Source organism: Brassica oleracea, chromosome C1, assembly GCF_000695525.1.
Source record: "Brassica oleracea var. oleracea cultivar TO1000 chromosome C1, BOL, whole genome shotgun sequence".
NCBI classification, from domain to species: Eukaryota; Viridiplantae; Streptophyta; class Magnoliopsida; order Brassicales; family Brassicaceae; genus Brassica; species Brassica oleracea.
Window position 1 is genome coordinate 24,096,249 of NC_027748.1, and position 8,710 is coordinate 24,104,958.

The window sequence follows — 8,710 nt, forward strand, 5'->3', positions numbered from 1 at the left end:
TATCTTCGATAGTTTTCTCCTTTTGTGTCATTTTGGTTATTGCTCGATATAAATATTGATTTTTGAGTTTATTCTCATTTCTTTCTTTTATTTTGGCCTGAGATTTAGAAAATGTTTAAGATTCAAAATTATTAAAGAGATACATACTTAGGTTAAGATCTGCGTCTTGTGCAAAATAAATACATATTTTATATTTTTTTGCATATTATGAAATAATAAAATAATAATTATATATTAAATAACTAAGAAATCAGTTACTATTATGTAATAAATTGGCTTGCACATATAAATCAAATGACCGCTCTTGTTTATTCGCAATCATTTTAGAAAAAATAAATCAAAACAATCAATCTTATCTATCGTATATGATATATAATTTAATTTAAACGATATGAAGTATATATATTAACATAAACACCTATTAAAATAAAATTATTTATTTATATGAATTTATTATCATTGTATCTTATTACAGAAAATAATTTAAACATTGATCACAAAAGTTTATGTGAGACTTTTAACAGTTTTAGTAATTTATACTCGTTTTAAAAAATTCAAAATACAACATGTACAAAAAAATCTAAAATTTTAATATATGATTAATGTAATTGTGTAATTTATTTTAATAGTAAAGAATTAAACAAAAATGATAGAAAGCATACAAATTATTAGCAAATCTTCATTATTTAAAATCTTTAATTACTATATATATCATAATCACATTAGGTAATTCCGTATGTTTTATTTAAGGAAATAATATATACTAAATAACCACCTTTTTTTAGTTAATATCATATGATATTATATAGTTGGTATTAAATGTTTCTAGTGAGATATAAAATCGAATTGGACCAACATGTTTTTCAATTTCAATGTGAGGCTGACACGTATGACTAATTAACTACCTAATTGATTGACAAATAAGCAAGAGATCTTTTTTAATTATTACAAAATTAAGGTTACATCTTTTCAAATGTTCCTCAATTAATATATAGGGGATGATATCATAGTCCTTCGGTACGTAGTTTTATGGTTTATAAGAGTATCATTATCCCACGTGTTGATGGAGGCCGTAAACAGTACAAGTAACAAAGAAAACAGAGTGCTTAATTTGCATGCAGAAGGGATGTTGCTTGTGTTTTTGGTGGGACCCCAAACCATAAACAACCTTTTTTAAAAGGGATAATGATGCTCTAAGGATTTATATAAACCTGAACTTATTTACAGTGTATAGAATACAGTAGGTAAATGCATCTACTCTGTTAAAATAAAAACTTGGCTTATATAACTTATTGACATAGGTGTTGTCCAACTATTTTATTATAATTATTAAAAAATTTATTAATTATTTAAAAAAAATATTATACAAAAATACAAATACGACTAAAAAACTCACAAATATAAAAATTAATATCTAAAAAAATGTAAAACAAAAAATATATCCGCCCTTTGTAATCTAGTTTAATCGTAATCTAGTTTAAGTTCTCAGTACGATCATATTTTTTTTATCGATTTGGACTGTTATATGTCGCAGGCTAAGTAACAAGGTCTCACTAAAAACATTTTCATTTGAGCTACTCGTTACTGAGACTTATATCGTCCAATTCGACCCGTCTATACATTTTTTTCATCTCACCAAAACCCCAAAAAATGAATTTCTCTTGAATTCCCAAATAGATTCGATCTACTAACTGGCTCACATGACAAAACTACTCGACCTTCGGTATTATCATCCCACTATCCCTGAAACAGCCGTTGCCGGCATCATAGAAACCTCTGACGATGAATTCACCACCGCCACCACCGCTATTTTTTTTTGCATCTCCGCCATATAACTCCTCACTTCCACCTTAATCATCTCTTGCACCACCGTCAAAAACTCAGCTTTATGTCCCACAAGTGCTTCTCCTCTCTCCTCAACATTGATTTTCATTTGACTCCCAAACCGCGGAAACAGCAACGAGTTGTGTGGCTCGAACCCGTGTTCTTCAACTCCTGTCTGACATCAGCACCAGGAAGTGACAGTGACAGGCTCAAAAACGCTGTCGGATCCTCCTCCACCGAAGACATTTCCGCCGGCGACGGCATTGCCATTGGTTTTAAAAGCTGAGCATCAACCGGAGACGGCGGAGATGGCGGAGGTGGGATTCCGGTGGGACTCTCTGGGCTCATGTACAACCCAGTGTCCACAGGAGTAGCAGACTCAGAGCTCACCGATCTCCTCTTCTTCCGCCGATCCTGATCCTCCGTCGTCATCACAATGAGATTACCATCTCCACCGCCGCCTAAGTATTTCCTCTTGAGCGTCGAGTTCCAGTGGTTTTTCACGGCGTTATCCGTACGGCCGTTGAGAAGACGAGCGATCGTGGCCCATTTATTACCGAACGTAGCGCGGGCAGAGACAATTGTCTTGTCTTCCTCAGACGAGAACGGTCGATGCTCAACCACCGGTGATAACTGATTGCACCACCGTAGCCGACAGGATTTACCAGATCGACCTGGAACAGATTTGCTAACCTCCAACCAGTTTCTCGGTCCGTAATGCTCCACCATCCTCCTTAGCTGCTCGTCTTCTTCTTGGCTCCACGGACCTTTTACCCGATCCGCCATTGAATCAAGCAGGATCGTAGAGACGAGAAAGAAGCTAAGGTCATTTATATAGAGGAAGGGGAAATATAACTGGTAACCGGTTGAGACGGTGGAGAAAGTCATGGCACCCGCTTCTTCCATGCAAGCGGTTATGAAAGTTTTGGGTTACAGCTGTAGGCGAAAACGTGTCGTTATCTTGCTGTGTCTATGTGTCGTTATTTTTGTTACGTGATCGGGCGTGTGATAGTGTCGATGGTGTTAAAAGCGAATGACAGGAGTGAGGTCACGCGCGTCAGTAACGAGTGGGTTAATGTGTGAAGTTAAATATACAAAATCACGGAAATTTACAAAAAAAAGTTCTGATATTATTCGCTCGAAGTTTAGAAAGTTGTTTTAATTTTTGAAATAAATTAAATTCGAATATCTGCCAGTAAAGATGATAACGGTTAGGTTTGGCCGTTTGGGTAAAGACAGTTTTTAATGCATTTCTGACTTTTGACTGGCCAAGCCAACCTGGATTCCAACATACTTTTCTTTTAATTTTTTTTTTACTTTTCTTTTAATTTCGAAATTACACGTTTTGGATTTTGAAGTTTAAACCACTATTCAAAACTACACTGTAACAACGCATGCGATTAGATAGAAGCCTATAGCGCTGAATCAGTTATTCAAGGATTATTCAGGAGTTAATTTTAGGCAAGTACACAAAAATATAGCTGGTGCAGTGGTTTCGGTGCTTTAAACATGCTCTTAAACATGGATTCAAACCCTAAGGAAGTGGTATTCAATACAGGAATTTGAAAGAATTCATAAGATTTGATGAGATTTTAATGCATTTATCTAATTCCTATGCTTACTTCTATTATTGGGTTTAAAAGAATATACATAAATTTGATAGAATACTAATTCCTCTAAATTCTATGAATTTTCGAATCCTTGTATATTTAAAACGGTAACAAAATAATATTTTATTTTTAAAACTGAAAGAAAAATAGTAATTAGTACTAATTTATGGATTGTAGCAATTTTATTAAAATCATAATACTAATAAATAAAATATATGGATCATCTAAACCCATAGCATTTCTCCACATATCTTCTAAGTTCTGCCATAGTTTTTTTTCCAAGTATTTGCATTTTCTTTATCTTGTTCTTGTGTTCGTAATGCGAAAGCACACAATCGAAAGTCTCAGAAGGCATTTTGGTTTAGTTAACCGACACTGGGTTTCTTCAGCAACAAGACAACATTCACTCTATATTTGTTAATTGTTGTTCTTTATATTTGCCGGTAACTCATTAATTATCATCCACAAAGATCTCTTCATTCTTCACGTACTTTTGGAAAAATGAGAAGTAGAGACATGCTATTGTTTGTGTTTTCCTACGATTCATTACAAATCTCTGCATAAGAGCAAAGAATTGGCCCTTTACATTTATACATGACATTTTCCATTAAATTCTTATCAAATATCACTGCTACAAAATCTATCAAATATTGAATAACAACAGAATTTAAAATAATTAAAAGAATGATTTCAAATGCTTAATCCAATAACAAAAGAATTTAAAAGAAATGATGAAATTCACAATTGAATAACAGTGGAATTTAATAGAAACTATGATTCTTTCTAATTCTATCAAATTTCTGAATTCAATGCCCCCACCTAAGTGGCAATTTTTATCCTTTTAAACCTTTTCTTTTTTTTTTTTGCTAAAAGTTGGTACATTAATATTAAAAAAGTGGCAAGAGTCATGTTACATAGAATTAATATTTGCAAATGAAAACAAAAAGAAATTAATATTTTAATGTGTTATATTTATATATTTTAATTTAATTATTTTTAATAAATATTTGCAAATGAAAACAAAAAGAAATTAATATTTTAATGTGTTATATTTATATATTTTAATTTAATTATTTTTAATAAATATTTGCAAATGAAAACAAAAAGAAATTAATATTTTAATGTGTTATATTTATATATTTTAATTTAATTATTTTTAATAAATATTTGCAAATGAAAACAAAAAGAAATTAATATTTTAATGTGTTATATTTATATATTTTAATTTAATTATTTTTAATAAATATTTGCAAATGAAAACAAAACATGTGGCACTTACTTTTAAGTGACGGTTCTGAAAACAGAATTTAAAGAACCTCACCTCATTTCTCTTTCCTACATTTTTGTATTTATATTATTACTTTTGGACTAGGAACTCTTCTATGATCTGCAGATCGAGATGGCCTAATCTGATGCCGGAAGAGAAGAGATGTCTGAGTCCACATAATAGATGGATTAGCCTTATTAGGCAGGTTGGGTCTTGGACCCAATTGCCATAATAGTCATTTCACTTCATTTTCATCGTACATGTCCATAATCTTAACAATGGTGGCCATCACTTTTTTTTCTCGATCTTAATCTTTTTCTTATGTTTTTCTTTGTATTTAAACTCAAAATTGATAAATCTATTAAGTATAACTCGATTTCTAAAACTATAACTAGTAAGAGTAAGTTTTTCACAAATTCCAATTTGAAACCGATTTCGACCAAATTGAAACGTTTCACTGTCTAGCATTTATACTCGGCAAAAAACGGCCGCGTTAGTTACGTTTGAGAACAAGAGTTAAACTAGTCACAGTTTTGGACTTTTGATACATACTGGAGCAGGAAATAATAATAGATTACCGGAAAAAAGCAACCAAACAAAATTGCGATTTAAGTTTTTTAAAATTTACTAGTTACCCAATAATGTTTTTTTTTCAAACAACTGAATGGCTAAAATTGTAACTCTTCTAGTTTTGAACTTTAGTTTATCTTTTTTTTTTTGCTGAAAAAGTTCACAACGTTCTAATGCTACAAATTTGGGATGTGACAACTAGTAAAACCATATACAATGAAAGTGTTGAGTTTTTGTTTCAACAGTTGAAAACTTACATTGAAGATGTTGAAAAATTAAAAACATGACATGAATTATTTGCTGTTGAAAGCTAAAAAGTTTGGGTTTACAGATAACTGTATTCACCTTGATTATTTAAGGTTACTTATACTATAGCAAATTAATTAATTTCTTTAATTGTTTTATATAAAAAATATTTTTATGTTTTACAAATAGAAATTAGTTTCATATGTTTTGGACATATATAATAAATCTCCTTTATCATAATTTTCTAAATAAAAACATGAAAAAACTAAATAAAAGAAAAAAAAGAAAGGGAAAAGGAAAAATGAAATGGAAAAAGAGAATATGAGCTTGAAAGTTAAAGTTGAAACAATAGGCTGTCAATCAGTTGACCAAAAAAAAAAAAAAACAATAGGCTGTCAGAAAAAAATCTTTGTGTTAAAAAAAGGCTGTTGGAAAAATCTAACCAATGTACATGGTCTAAGAACAAAAAAATTCATTTGTCAATTTCAAGATAACATTTCTTTTAAAACAATAATGAGAAAGTGATTACTGAAAATGACAATTTTATCTTTTTGTTTTTGGGGTTAAATTTATATATACCTATTAATTTAATTCATTGCATCTAAGATCCATTAAGAAATATCATCCCATCAATCATAAATTTAATTTTATTAATAGGTCTAAACTCATTATATACTTATAAACAAAAAAAAAATTATCTACATTAAAATTGTAATAGTATTTAGCATTAGAAAACCTATAAATTAAAATACACTAGGGGCATTGCCCCGCGCAAGCGCGGATTTATGAACATAATTTTTGTTTTATCTCAATATTTGTTAGGGTTATTGTAGCTGTGAATTTTGCGTTTTGGATTGATCATTGTTTCACAAGTTTTTTTATTGTTATAAGGTTAGAGTTGTGATGATGAACTGTGTATGCACTGTTCTCCACTCATGAATGACTAAACTGTGTTAGTAATGTGATTGATATAGTTCGTGGTGTTGCTTGCGGTGTCACTGACACTTATTGTTTGTTTGTCTTTTTAATTTGTTACTTGTACTGTTGAGATTACATAAATTATATTAAGGTTGTTGAGAATACATTTTGTTTCTGGATATTTTTTTTTCCAGTTTAGTTGTGTAAGTTGTGTGTATTAAGTAATAATTATTTTATATTTTTATTATGTTGGTTATATATATTTTTTTTTAAACTTGTTGTTTTTACCGGACCTTTAAAACAAATACATTTAAAACAAATACATGAAGACTTGTAAAAATTGTTAAACTATATAATATAATCTCTCCTTAATACATTTACATAAGTTAGTTATTTATGTTATTACACAAAGAGTTATAACTCTTCATGTTAAGAGGTGTGTCTCTTAACTTAATGATTCGATCTGTATATAAAGATCAATCATTTGTTGTAAACATCATCACATAATTTCAATAATACAAAATTATTTTCAGAAAGGTTTATAAGCCTGAAACGTCTATCTTATTCTTTCTCTCGAACTCGTGTGTAACACACTGTGATCGTTGTGTAACACAAGCGGTTGGTAAAAAATTAACATGGTATCAGAGCTGTAAGGTTGAGAGGACGAAGAAGAAATCACTAGTAAGAGAAACACTTGGCGTGGAGAAAAGGATGCTAGAGGATTTTGGCATACGATTTATCGGAAGCACACGAAACGATGAAGAATCAAGTAATCCCCATATTTGATGGAGAGAAGTACGACTTCTGGAGCATTAAGATGACAACCATTCTCAAGACCAGGAAGTTATGGTCTGTGGTTGAAGAAGGTGTAGCAGCCCCACCAGCACAAGTGGATGAGACCCCTGAAACATCAAGGGCAAGATCGCTTAGAGAAGAAGCGATGATGAACGATACATTGGCTTTGCAAATTTTGCAAACTGCCGTATCGGATCACATCTTCTCACGGATTGCAGGAGCATCAACATCCAAAGAGGCGTGGGATGCATTGAAGGCAGAGTATGAAGGCTCTCCTCAAGTTCGTTTGATTCGACTTCAAACGTTGCGAAGGGAGTACGAGAATCTGAAGATGTATGAGAATGAAGACATTAAGGTCTTCACGGATAAGATAGTTGATTTGGCAAATAAATTGACTTATCATGGTGAACATAAGACATATGTTCAACTCATACAGAAGATACTCATCTCTTTCCCAGCCAAGTTCGATAGCATAGTCAGTGTGTTGGAGCAAACAAGCGATTTGACTTCAACAAAGATGGCAGAGTTGATCGGGATTTTGAAGGCTCATGAAGCAAGGCTGGCTGCAAGAGAAGAAAGCACCAGTGAAGGAGCATTTGATGCTCGTGTTAAACATAGAAATTAGTCATACAAGACAACTCAAAGCGCTGAGGAGGCAAGAAGTGGTGTGGTTACTGCAAGAAGAACAACCATACCGAGAGCGAGGGTCTGCGGAAACAGAAGAAGGATGATCCAAAGAAGGATCACAGAAGTAACAAATGAGTGTTACAAGTGTGGCAAGTTAGGCCACTTTGCAAATCAGTGCTATTCAAAAAAGAAAGAGAAAGCACATGTAAGTCTCGAAGAAGACTTGAATGAAGATCACATGTTGTTCAGTGCGAGCGAAACAACAACAACAGTGATGGAGGACGTCTGGTTAGTAGAGAGTGGATGCACTAACCATATGACAAAGGAGGAGAATTACTTCTCAAGACTTGATAGGAGTATCAAGGTTCCAATAAAGATTGGAAATGGAAGCATAGTCATGACAGCTGGTAAAGGAGATATTACCGTCATGACTAAAGGTGGCAAGAGGACCATCAGAAATGTGTTCTTGGTTCCGAGTTTGGCGAAGAATTTGTTGAGTGTTACACAAATTGTTTCAAGAGGATACCGGGTGAGATTCCAAGAGAAGAGATGCATCATAGAGGATGCAAAAGGAAGGAGGATAATGGATATCCCAATGACTCACAAAAGCTATCGAATCAGGATGATTTCGGCTCACGTAGAAGAAGCCATGAGCGCTAGTGAGCAAGGAAAGATGGAGACATGGCACAAGCCTTGGTCATGTAGGCGACAAAAGGTTGCAACAAATGCAAGACAAAGACTTGGTAAAGAGATTACCAAAGTTTAAACTCAAGAAGGAAACATGTGAGGCGTGTAGACTTGGAAAGCAATCACGCAAAAGCTTCCCAAAGGAATCTCAAACTAAGACAAGAGA

At 32.6% G+C, this 8,710-nt stretch overlaps 1 pseudogene; it reads right to left on the bottom strand.

Annotated features, from left to right (window-relative positions):
- Positions 1-1,550: 1,550 nt before the first annotated feature.
- On the bottom strand, positions 1,551-2,745 carry LOC106327186 (annotated as a pseudogene).
- Between the last annotated feature and the right edge of the window lie 5,965 nt (positions 2,746-8,710).